The 13,718-nt window shown below is 41.3% G+C and overlaps 1 long non-coding RNA gene across 1 annotated transcript; it reads right to left on the bottom strand.

Moving 5' to 3' along the window:
- Positions 1–1,918: 1,918 nt before the first annotated feature.
- LOC140737475 (uncharacterized) lies at positions 1,919–11,977 on the bottom strand. The gene is made up of 3 exons (XR_012101166.1): positions 11,860–11,977; positions 4,911–5,004; positions 1,919–2,333 (listed from the first exon to the last, which is right to left on the bottom strand). It is a non-coding gene; the product is annotated as an uncharacterized lncRNA (long non-coding RNA).
- Positions 11,978–13,718: the final 1,741 nt, after the last annotated feature.

The raw sequence follows: 13,718 nt of genomic DNA, 5'->3' as shown, positions 1-13,718 counted from the left end.
TGATATTTTTTTTTGCTTTTTCAGGGTGTGAGGGGTTCTTTTAAAGACCCTGACCTGGAGTTACACTCTGACCTCGGTTCTTTGTGGGAATGGAACCCGCTCTCATGGCCTCATGACCGGCCGCTTTTTGATATCCCAGGGACACAGCCTGAACGACAAGCGCACCTTCAGGGTTCCAGGATATTGTGACTCTGGGGACGTATTGATTCCAGGCTGGCGTTCCTGACTGAAGTGTCGTGGGAGAACATGGAACATCGGGAGCAGCAGGTTAGCTGCGGCGGTGGGGGGGGGGGGGGGGTGGGTAGGGGTTGTGTGCCTAGAGAACTGCACCATTTTGCTGCTGACTCTCCAGGTACAGCACTCAGAAAAGAGATGCAACAGACTTTTAACATCACAAAGCAGCGATTGTTTGTTATGTCTTCTGCTCTCGCTGTGAAATGGGAAAGGGAGAGAGCCTGCGGTTTGTTGAGTTACCAGGTGAATGAGTAGCCTTTGGGTTACTGCAAGTCTGTGTCTTTATTGATGCTTTGCTGCACGCTTGAGTGCTCGGTGAAGGATGCTGATGCGTTTCTGCTGTTGGGGGTGGGGGCAAGGGGGCATTAGCCTTGCTGCTTCTTCTGCGTGGGAGGGGGAGTTGAGGGGGGCTTTGGGGTTCTAATGTTTAACAGTCATTCATTCTTTGGGGCACTCCTCTGTTTTTGTGGATGCTTGTGAAGAAGAAGAATTTCAGGGTGTATATTGTGTACATTAAATATACTTATTGAAACCGATTGACTGAAAGCATAGCTTATGATTCCCTTGTATTAGCTGAGCAGCAAGAGTCCAGATTCTGTTCACTATCCCGTGCAAATGGAACAGGCAGCAAGGGAAATAAAACACAAGCAGAAAAAAGGGGGAGAGAAATCAAACAACAGGATATTAATATTAATTGCATGATGATCCAGAACTCCAGGAGTATTTACATTTCAATACCTTAAATTTCCAAAACAAACAAAACCATTTCCATGTTTTTCAAAACTCATGCCAAACAAAATCTTAACATCAATTATTCTGATACTATAAACAAACCCAAGTAGATCAGGAGGTCTGTGTGTTGTGGACATTGATGAAGTTGGTTGATTCCCATCAATCAAATAATGACTGTATCTCATGAACTTCCATTTAAGATCATAAGAAGCAGAAGTCTCTGTACCACCTGTTATGCCACTGATATTTAAGGCTGCAATGAAGGTCCTCCATCCGTGGCAGTGTTCAGGGCTTTCTTCGTCGTGTCAGTAGCTCAGTTTTCACTACTCTCATTCATGGGTCGAGACTCAGAAATACCTTCATCTCAGGTATAGAAGAATTCTTCATTGCTGTTCCCATACAATTTTGTTTTATTAGTCAGGGTTGTTAGCTCTGAGCTGAACCCCCGAATCTGGAGGACCAGTGGATCATGCTTAGTCTGGCTTCTACCCTTTGACCTGTTGGCATGGGTGACCCTACCAAGAGCCAAAGCTTAAAGCTCTGACTCCAGCCAACATAGCTCTCTAAGTCATTGAGGCACACAAACCTCCAAACTACAACAAGGTTGTGATCCTCTTGGAGGAAGAAACAGAAGTAGAAAGAGGCTATTTGACTCCTAATGTCTGCTGTACCATCTAATAAGATCATGCTTGATCTTTTATCTATCAGCATTCTAAGCCAATTCATGCAGTCTACAGTACTATCATCATTAATCTCCTTAATTATCCATGGATGGATCACCATACTTGTGAAACATTTAATTGTCATGGAGGTTCTTAACATTTGTACAAACCTTATATGCCTTCATTCCCATGATATCCAAAAATCAATTGATCCCAGATGGAATAACAATAATATTTATATGTTATATAATTCAAATACTCTGTAGGCTGGCTAGATAGTGGTAGGTTAGAGGTGCCTTTATTGTACAAATGATGATTATAATTCTATAACACGTTATTATTCTGTTGGGCCATTTTCAAAAGATATCTCACAAAACTCCAATTGTAGATTTTCAGTCACTTTATCTTTTTTTATTATTATGGATCTAGGCATACCTCTAACAAAGTAAAAACATGAAGGTTTGCAGAAGATGATGACTTTCAACACATTCTGTTGAGTAGAAATGTATCTTTTAAAAGCTTGTTCCGAAAACATTTCTGTTTCTTCTTTTAATAATTCTCAAGGTAACGACAAAGAGAAGGGATACATGCAAAGTGTTTGCAGAAGACTCCTGAGTACAAAACCGTTAGGTTGCTAGGCTGCACGAACGCAATTCCAGAGCTCAGACTCAATAGCTTGTGTGGTTGCTTGGCTTTACACTATCTCTGCAAATAAAAGGAGCAAATGGATGTCAATTCTATTGAAGAGATCTCACATAAATGTCCAAACACAAAATGGCACGACATTGTTTCCAGCTGTTTAATAGAAATCTCTTCATCAGTCCTGAGCCGGGTTTTTGTCTGCAGTAGACAAAGCAGTAAAAACCCTCTGCCATTATTTTAATTAATTGATTTTAATCAGAAATAAAACTTCTGGATTATTGTAACTGATATTGTTTTTGTTATTTTTTCAAAAGTTGTTTCAATAAATGTATTTCATTCTATGTACAATCAGTGGCCACTTTACCTCCTATACCCAATAGAGTGGCCACTGAGTATACTTTCGTGGTCTTCTGCTGCTGTAGCCCATCCACTTCAAGATTCAAAGATGCTGTTCTGCACAGCAATGTTGTAACACATGGTTATTTGAATTACTATAGCCTTGTCAGCTTGAACCAGTTTGACCATTCTCCACTGACCTCTCTTGTCAATAAGTCACTTTTGCCCACAGTACTGCCGCTCACTGGATGTCTTTTGTTTCTCGCACCACTCTCTGTAAACTCTAGAGACTGTTCTGCTGTGAAAATCCCAGGAGGTCAACAGTTTCTGAGATATTCAAACCAGCCTGTCTGACAACAACAATTATTCTGTAGTTAAAGTCACTTCGCTCACATTTTTTCCCCATTTTGACATTTGGTCTGAAGCTCTTAACCATGCCTGCGTGCTTTTATGCATTGAGCTACTGCCACATGATTGGATGCTTAGATATTTGTATTAACAAGCAGGGACTCAGGTGTACCTAATAAAGTAGCTACTGAATGTATCCCAACTCTCTGCTTTCTATTAGTTAACCAATCCTCTATCCATGCTAATACATCACCCCTGTCTCTATGCATCCTTCTGGGCAACATATGGGCTAATCCTGAATTATGCAATAGGAAATTGAATTTTGTCCAAAGATAAAGTACAATAGGGAGCAATTCCAGAGTTATTTCTCTGTCATTCTGGAATTCCTGGGTATGAGCCATCAGTTGTACTTCAGATGTGATTTCTACATCAGGAGGATGTAAAATGATGCCATTTCCAATGCAACATTCTTGGAAACTTCAAAGTTCAAAATAAATGTATAATCAAATTATATATATGTACATGTGTAATGCCCTGGTTCATATTTTTTACTGTTATATGAGGAGAAATGTGTGCCATCCAATTAGGATGGTCGAATTAAGGGGAGGTTTCTCTGGCGAGGGACACTAATGCTGGGCTTGGGGCTTTTGTTAGAGAGAGATGAAAAGAGAAGATGCCAGAAAGAAGAGGTTATAGGATTCGACCGGGAGCAGGACCGTGATTTGACAAAGCCTGGGGTGAGATTGAAGGAGGATCGGTAACAGGGATACCGTGAGCGCCAGCTTGTGCGCATTAGACTGTTGCATTAAAACGGGCCCTTTTCAATTTTTGTTCTTTCTTTACTAACCCTTTAGTCAAATGAAGAATTATAAAGCTAAATCTTTTAATTGCATGTGGTGTACTGTCTGTTACTTCATAGCACTTATTTGTAACAGGGTAACGAATCACGCAACTTCCACACAAACAGGGGGTTTTGGGGCGGGCTCGCACCTCAATCTCATACGTTTGGCAGAGCAGGATACTGTCTTCCCTCGACGTATGCAGCTGAGGAAATCAGAGTGTTTCATCATATACAACCGTGAGATTCATTTTCTTGCAGACACATCCTCAGGAGCCTGTGAAGATTTGGCATGTCATCAAAGACCTTGACAAACTTCTCTAGGTGTGTGGTGAAAAGTGTGCTGACTGGCATTACAGCCTGCTATGAGAACATCAGGGTCTTTGAACAGAAAATCCTACAAAAGGTTGTGGATTTGGCCCAGTACATCACAGGTAAAATCCTCCCAACCATTGAACACATCTACATGAAAAGTTGTAGGAAAGAAGCATCAATCATCAAAGATCCTCACCATCTAGGAAGAAGGTACAAGACCCTCAAGACTTGCACCACCAGGTTCAAGAACAGTTACTATCCTTCAACAATCAGACACTTGAAGAAAAGGGGATAACTACACTCCTTCTACTTCCAGTGTTCCCATAAACAATGGTCTCACTTTAAGGACTTGTTATTTCATGCTCATTATTTATTGCTATTTATTTATATTTGCATTTGCACATTTTGTTGTCCATTGATCCTGTTTGCAGTTACTGTCATATAGATTTGCTAAGTATGCCCACAGGAAGAAGAATTTCAGGGTTGTATGTGGTGGGTGACATGAATGTACTTTGATAATAAATTTTACTTTGAACTTTTGAGACATTTGAAATAGATACAAAGAAACACAATGGAATCAATGAAAGAACACACCCAACAAGATGGACAAACACCAATGTGCAAAAGAAAACCAACTCTACAAATATAAAAAGAGAAATAATTAATAATAATCATCATAATAAACTGGATTAGGGAGGAAAAATAACATGCACACACCACAATTAAAGAAATCCAAATACCCACAAATGGAAAAGTTTTCTCAGTAATAATATTTATAATTATTGGTATAAAAAATTACTTGCCTTCATCTGTACCTATCAATACATATAAACAATTTTCTTTAAAATCCTGAAAAATTGCTTGAATTTATGACGGAAGGTAAAACATGTCTCTTACCTAAAGGAGAAATCACAAAAGATCCATCAAAATATTGTCCTATTACTTGTTTATTAACTATATATATATATATAAAATTGTAACATTATGCATTCCACAGTATACTTACAGAAGTGCAGAAAGGGTACCTTAATGGTATGAAAGGATGTAAAGAGCAACTGATAATAGATTCTGTAATTCTAAATCAAGCTTGGCAGAAAAGCAGAAATCTTTCATGTTGTTACATTGACTGCACCCATTCCTACAACATCTGATGAAGCACTGGCATACGACAATCACCCTGTCTATCAACATCCAAAAAAGAACAACCACCATTATCAAAATAAACTGAGGCATTTTTCAGGATGAAACTCTAAGCCTATTATAGTTTTGTCTAGCTTTAAACCTGTTCTCTAATTTACGGAATCAGACTAAACTAGGGTATCAGATCAGAGACTGTGGTAAACTATGTATACCTGTCTGGACACGCCCCTCGGCTGACTGCTCCTGTGGCTCCTCCCACAGACCCCTGTATAAAGGCGATTGGAGGCACTGCTCCCCCCTCAGTCTCGGAGATGCTGTGCTCCGTTTTGCTGCTAATAAAAGCGTATCGTTCGCCTCTTGTCTCCGAGAGTTATTGATGGTGCATCAGAGACAATCAAATGAATTACACCTTGTCACATCTTCTATACATGGATGATTTGAAATTATACAGTGCTTCATCAGTAAAGAGAAAGCAATTAATTCAAACAGTAAAACTATTTTCAAAAGATATAAACATGGATGAGATAAGTACAGAATGCTAAACATAAAGAAAGGTGCAATAGAGCTAATAGAATATAAAACAGCAGCAGAATATAATATGACAAATGGATGAATATGAAACATATGAGTATCTGGGATATCAACAAGAAAATAGATCATAGTGTGATAAAGGGAAAGCTTTCAACGGATTCAAGGGAGAGGATCTCCACTGCACATTTTTGGAAGTTTGTCAAAGTCTTAGATGATATGCAGGACCTTTGCAAGTATCTAAGAATGTAGAGGTGATGCCATGCTTCCTGATCTTTTCCACCTTTAATCCCCTAATTGGGACTGGCTCATGGACCTCCTGTCAACAATAATCAGCTCCTTGGTCTTGCTGACATGGAGTGAGAGGCTGTTGTGGTACCACTCAACCATATTTTCAGTCTCCCTCCTAACAGCTGCCTCATCACCACCATTCGATTATGGTATCATCAGCAAACAGATAAGGCAATGGAGCTGTGGATGTTAGTGCAACTGGGTGATAGACATTGAAGCAGGTTGCCATGTCTTCCTTGGGCACTGGTGTACTTGAAGCCTCTAGCACTGCAGCCAGTTGATTTGCAAAGGGTCTCTAGGATTTGGCCAGGTACTCCGTCTGGGCGGCATGCTTTCTATGGCTTGACACTCCTGAAGGATGCTCTCATGTTGGCCTCAGAAACTGAAATCACAAGGTCATCAGGGGCTGAGGGAGTTTATAAAGGTGCCTCCACGTTTTGATGGTCAAACCGAATATAAAAGGCATTGAGCTCATCTGGAAGCGGAACCTTGTTGTTACCTATGGCACGTTCACTTTGTCAAAGATGATAGCATGCAAGCCCTGCCACAGCTATTGAGCATCTTTCAGTGATTCTAATTTGGTCCAGAATGCTACTTCACATGTGAGATGGCTTTTTGTAGATCACATCTGGACTTGTTGTATTTTATTTGGTTGAATGTCACTAGATTGTGTCACTAGATCTCAGAAGACTGTGAATTTCATGGTTTATCCAGGGCTTCTTGTTGGGGCAGACTGAATTACTTGGTGAGGACTCACTAATCTACGACTGTTTTTATAATATCTATGACAACTGTGGTGTACAGTATTCATTCAAATCCTTTGATGAGATCATGAAGGTGGCCCAGCCCACTGATTGAAACAGCCCCATAACTCCTTTGCCTCCTGCAACCACCCCTTTGTTGTCCTTACTTCTAGAGCCTTGTTCTTATCCCATGCCCATATGCAGGTAAGAAGAGAAAGATCAGGAATCATAAGTTTGTTAAGACGTTTCAAAAGTACAAAGCTTAAAGGGATTGCGGTGAGAGTAGTTTGGAGTAGTAGTAGGTACATTTAAAAAATTTGTAAGCTGCCCCGCAAAGCATTGTTGTGTTTCACCAGTACCAGCTTACAGTTTTTCTTATAGTTTCTTGGTCTATGTTGGGCTAGGAACAAGCATTATTGAGTGTTCAGGGAGAACCCCATTATCACAGCATAGTGCTCGGTGGTAACAATTTTGAGTAAGGCAGTTTCTTACCTTTCATCCTTCAGTCATTCTCCCTAAATGACAGTGACCCACATATTATCAGCCACTCTCTTGACCCCTATGAACCTGGAGTTCCTAGTTCCTAGTCTCTTGATCTGCCACCTAACCCAAACATCATTGCAAGTCCCTACTTCTCCTGTTCTCTTCTCCAATTGCCCATCACCGCTGAGCACCAATGTCTACATTTGCATTAATGCTGACATTTGATACCAATCCATACCCTCCCACCCACCCCTCCAACCCAGCCAGCCACAGCACAAATTCATCAGGGTATCTGGGCACCAACATCTGGACCTACAGAATTCACCTCAGAACAGAATCCTAGGAGGCACATTCTTGAACTTTCAATCAGGACAAAGGATGGTTTGTGATAGAACCCTTTTGTATTACTAGAGTTCCTAGTTTATACATGCAAAATGCATCTTTTAAAGTGATCTTACGCACAAGAGATTCTGCGGATTCCAGTAATGGTAGTCTCCTACCTGATGGTATGAACATTTCTCTAATTCTTGTAATTTCTCCTTCCTTCTCTCTTTTTCAATTCCCTTTTCTGGTTACCCCTAATCACTTCTCCTCCTCACCAGCTTTTCACCTCCCTTTGGTTGCCCCCTCCTTCTCTTCTTTCCATGGTTCAGTGTCTTCTCCTATTAGATTCCTTCTTCTTCAATCCTTTCCTTCTTCCACCTATCCCCATGCAGATCCTTACTCCATCACCCCTACCTGGTCTCACCTATCACCTGCTAACTTGTACTCCTTCCTATCTCCCACCTTCCTATTCTGTCTGTTGCCCTCTTCCTTTCCAGTCCTGAAAAGTCGACTGTTTATTCCCCTCCACAGATGCTGCCGGACTTGCTAGATCCTCCAGAATTATGTGTGTGTTGTTCAGAAGTAATCTTTTTTTTTAAACTCCACTTACAGGAATGGATAAAAGGATTAATTAAGTACTTGATGTTTGATATGGGCAAGGTGGACCAATAGGCCATTCAGTATTTAAGGATTCAATGGTGCCAAGTCAGATTTCTCCCAACTATCACCATTAAGGCACAACTGATGGCAGATGCAGCCATCTGAAGCAAAATAAAATAACCACTGAGGAATCCTGTATCAGGACATTAGACAGAGTCTTGACCTGAAGCATCGACCATCCCTCTACCTTCATTGACACTGACAAACCTTGAGTTCCTCTGGCAGTTTGATTTTCACATCAGCGTAACGTTAATGGAAATGAAGATGGACAAAAAATATGTAACACAGTGCTGATGCCATCTCTTTTTAATCATCAGCAGATTTAACCTTCATCCAAGTTATTTACATAAATCCAAAATGTTGCTCAAAATGGCTCAGAACTCGGTGTGATTCCATTCCTGCTGTGCCCTGATCTGGCTCCTTGTTAACTTGTTAACTTGTTTGGCACTAAGTGGCCTTTTCATCACTGAATAATGAATTTGCGTGCTAAAATATATTAATAGCATTTAAGCAATCACTGAGATGAATTAGCCAACTTACTTCTGTTAGGTAACATGAACTTTTCCCATGGAGAACTCAGAAAGAAAGGTCTAATTTACATATAGATTGAAGCACTCTGCAGAATAAAGGTCCTGTAATTTGGAAAACAATTGGGGGCTATTTGTAAAATTTCCATACTACTTTCTATAGACTTTCTTTTGTGAAATAGGGAAAGTAAAACTCTTGAGGGGTTTTATTTTCCTTATATCACATGTGTCTGTGTATCAAAAGTAGTTAATTTAAAGAGCTTTTTGTGACAGGTCTTTTTTCACTTCTACTCCATCTGCCAAAAGCAGAACTTCCAGGTGCCCAAACATTTTCATTCCGATCCCCATTCCTGTTCAATCATGTTGGTCCATGGTTTCCCCTTAATGCCATCTACAGTGCAGATGAGGAACACCTTATATTCCATCTGGGTAGCCTCCAACCTGATGGCATGAATATTGATTTGTACTTTCGGCAAAAAAAAATCCCTCTCCCTCCACTATTCTATTCTCCACTCTGGCCTCTTACCTCTTCTCACCGTCCTATCACCTCCCCCTCGGTACCCTCCTTCTTCCCTTTCTCCTATAGTCCACACTCATCTATTATCAGAATCCTTCTCTTGCTCTCCTCCTTCCCATCCTCCCACCTTTTTATTCTGGTGTCTTCATCCTTCCTTTCCAGTCCTGAAGTAGGGTCCTGGACCAAAATATTGACTGGTTATTCATTTCCATATGTGTTTCCTGACTTGCTGAGTTCCTCCAGCATTTTGTACGTGTTGCTTTGGATTTTCAGCATCTGCACAATTTCTTGTGTTTACAATTTAACAGTTTTCTCTGAGTCACTAATCTCTTTCATAAAATTTCATCCCGTAGAAGCTCCTAAATGTGTTCATATTGCTGTTATATCTTGAGCTGAAATTCCCAAATTCCATTCAGTGCAAAGGAACGTACTGAGCAATCTGACATGGATTTGACCAGGAAATACAAATGATAATTCACATTGTCCTGGTGCAACAATGTAGATATCTGCTCAGGAAAGCTCACTAGTGCTTCTACTTCCCAACAGGAAATTAAGAAACTTTGGCATGTCCTCCTGGATCCTCACCAGTTTTTATAGATGCACTGCAGAACAAGGGTGTTCTGCAAGTTAATTTGCAGGTAGAGATAGTGGTGCAGAAGGCAAATGAAATGTTAACAGTGATTTCAAGAAATCTAGAATACAAGAACAGGGATGTGATGCTGGGTTTTTAAAAGACACTGGTGAGGCCTCATCTTGAGTACTGTGAACAGTTTTGGACTCCTCATCTAAGAAAAGATGTGCTGGTATTGGAGAGGGTTCAGAGGAGGTTCACAAGGATGATTCTGGGAATGAAAGGGTTATCATAGGAGGAATGTTTGACAGCTTTGCTGGAATTTAGAAGGATGGGGGGGGGGGGGGAAACTCATTTGAATGTTGAGATGCCTAGACAGAGTAGATGTGGAAAGAATGTTTCCCGTGGTGGGACACCTATGACAAGAGGGCACAGCCTCAGTATAGAGGAGTGTCCATTTAACACAGAGATGCAGAAAAATTCCTTTAGCCAGAGGGTGGTGAAGTTGTGGAATTTGTTACCACAAGCAGCTGTGGAAGCCAGGTCATTGGGTGCAGTTAAGGCTGAGATCTATAGGTTCTTGATTGCACATGACATCAAAGGTTATTGGCAGGAGGTGGGGAGTGGGGCCGAGGAGGGGATAAAAGGATCCACCATGATTGAATGGCAGAGCAGACTCAATGGGCCAATTGTCTGTTTCTGCTCCTTTGTCTTACGATCTTATAGAGAATCCTATATGGATTCAACACAGCTTAATATGACAATTGTTCTGGGTACAGCTCATCAATTCAAGGAAACCATCACCCCCTCCATGGTCTCTATCTGTATTTTTATGTCTTGTTAAGAAGTTAACATAAACAAAAATACCAACCACTCCAGACATTTTCTCTTCTCCATCCTCTCATCAGATACAAAAGTCTAGAAGCATATATGTAATATATGCTTGGTATATGTAATACCACACTCAAAGACAGCTTCTATCCACCTGTTATATGACAATAGAATTGTCCCTTTCTGCAAGAAAATGTACTCTTGACCTCACAATCTATCTCATTATTGCCTGTAGGCACTGGACTTTCTCTGGAAATATAATACTTTATTCTGCATGCTGTTAATGTTTTCCATTGCCCTTTCTCAATGCATTGACATGAAGAAATGTATGAATGGTATGCAACACAAAACTTTTCATTGAACCTCAATACATGTGACAATAATTTACCAGTTGTTAGTGTGAGAAGGCTCCGGACTGTCTCAATGTAGAAGTGCCAGACTTCCCGAGAGACACTTCCCTCTATCAATCTATTGGAACTCTAAAATACGACTCCCTGTGCAGTTACTCAGCAGGATAATCTACCTGTACGAACCACATCTGGTAAAGCTGAAAGAGATTAATCAACTTAATTTGTTTTAATGGGGGTAAATAGATGCAAGAGAATAAGTTTCAGATAATTTGTGCTTATTTTTTTAAAACAAGAAAATTGGAATTATTTCCACATGCAAACTTTTTAAAAAATCTTTTAACACTTTTAATAATTCTTTGGGTGATGGGGTAGAGATACCATACATCTCTACCAAAGGAGGTTTAAGGCACTCCTTCTCTCTGCTAACCTACAGATCACCTTTGACAAGGTGTGTCACCTGTTTAGACCCACCCCCTGCCAGTCAGGGTCACGTGAAGCTATGGGAGCAGGTGGTGGATGATTGAATGAGCAGCTGTTGCATATCACAAGTCCTGGTTATGTGATCACTGATGCCAGGCAGACAATCTCAGAAAAGTACTGATCATGGCAGGGGTCACCCAACTTGTAAAGACAATGTGCACAAGAAGAAATGGCGAATCACTTTTGTAGAAAAATTTCAGAATCAGATTTAATATCACCGGCATGTGATGTGAAATTTGTTAACTTAGCAGCAGCAGTTCAATGCAATACATAACATAGAAGATAAAAGATAATAAGACTACTGTACCTCCTACCTGATGGTAACAGTGAGAAAAGGGCATGTCCTGGGTGCTGGAGGCCTTTAATACTGGACACTGCCTTTCTGAGACACCGCTCATTGAAGATGTTCTGGGTAGTTTGTAGGCTAGTACCCAAGATGGAGCTGACTAAATTTAGAACCCTCTGTTGCTTTTTTCAGCCCTGTGTAGTCGCGTCACCCCCAATACCAGGCGGGCAGCCTGTCAGAATGATCTTCACTGTATATGGATATGTCAAGAATAATCATGGTCACGTACACCATGATCAACTACATTATATGACATGGTACATAATGATGAATAATTCTTGAAACTTCTAATTTTTACCTGTTCCTAAATGTAAATAGTAAATACATAGTAATGGATACTAGCTATAAACTAAATTCAGAGCAGTTTGATGGATCCAAAAGCTGTAAGCTAAGTTCAGAGGCCTCCAACCTCCTTTTCCCCGCGGAGCAGGCACTGTGTCTGACCACAGCTAATGCGAGGAAGATCCCAGTCAGGGTCAACTTATGTAAAACTGCAGGGCCTGCTAACATACTTGCTCAGCTGTTGAGATACTGTGCAGCCCAGTTAACTGAGGTTCTAACAGATATCTTCAGCATCTCTCTGGAACAGTCCACCATCATCCTGGTGCCTAAGAGAGTGACTCAATGACTACCATCCTGTAGCACTGACCTCAATAGTAATGATGTGCGTTGAGTGGCTGGTTATGGATCTCATTAAATCCTATCTTTCTGCTACATTGAACCCTTTCCAATTTGCATATCACTCGAATTGAGCCACCAGTGATGCCCTGTCTTTGCCCTCCACTCCATCCCTCTAAAGCTGGTGGGTAAACTGTCCTTATTAGGTCTCAACACCTCTCTGGAATTAGATCCTGGACTTCTTGACAGAAAGGCCACAGTCAGTCTGTGCAGGCAGAAACATTTCTGGCTCCATCATGCTGAGCACTCCAGGTCTGCGTGTTCAGCCACTGCTGGCACATGACTGCACTGCTAGATCCAGTTGAAACCAAATCATTAGGTTCACTAATGACACAGTGGTTGGCCTCATCAACAATGGCAATGAGAAGGCATACAGAGAGGAGGTCGAGTGACTGGTAGGCACAATAATTTAAGCCTCAACATGGACAAGACCAAAGAGATTATTTATGGACATTAGAAAGGTGAAAGCTGACTCATCCTCACTGCCCATACATGACTCCTCTGTGGAGAGAGTTAGGAGCACCATTTCTAGGAGTACACATAACAGATGATCTCACCTGATCCCTCAACACCACCTCTTTGGTCAAGAAAACACAGCAGCATCACCACTTCCTGAGGGGTTTGAGGCAAGTGAGACTCCCCTCCTCCATATTAACCCATTTTTACAGGAGCACCATCAAGAGTACCCTGACCAGCTGCATCACCACCTGGAATGTGAATTGCAGGGAACCTGATTACAAGATGCTACAAATGATCATGAGGATGTAATAAGGGGGCAATTGTAGCAGACCCAAATGCAAGAGACAGAGGTACTAGGTTTATCCAGAAAGTAAGGGAAGGCAGGAGGAAACAACATTGGACATGGACACAGTCCCTGGGTGAGACAAGGACACCAGGCCTGAGCCAGGACTCAGACTAGAAAAGCAGGACCTGGACAAGGAACTTAGTCCTAGTCCAGGCTCCTAGTTCCCCAAGCCAGAGACTGGACAGGGACCCAGAACATGAGTCTTGACTCGGGTTTGGAACCCAGATCCAGGCAAGGACTCAGGACTAGGAACAGACTAGACACTAGATAGTACTGGGAATATGAAGCATTAGCTGGGACCGGACAAGGTTCTAGGACAAGGCTTGGGCAGGACAAG

Source organism: Hemitrygon akajei, chromosome 13 (assembly GCF_048418815.1).
Source record: "Hemitrygon akajei chromosome 13, sHemAka1.3, whole genome shotgun sequence".
Taxonomy (NCBI): Eukaryota; Metazoa; Chordata; class Chondrichthyes; order Myliobatiformes; family Dasyatidae; genus Hemitrygon; species Hemitrygon akajei.
Note: the sequence above shows the minus strand (reverse complement) of the source record. Positions and strands in the feature narration are given on the sequence as shown.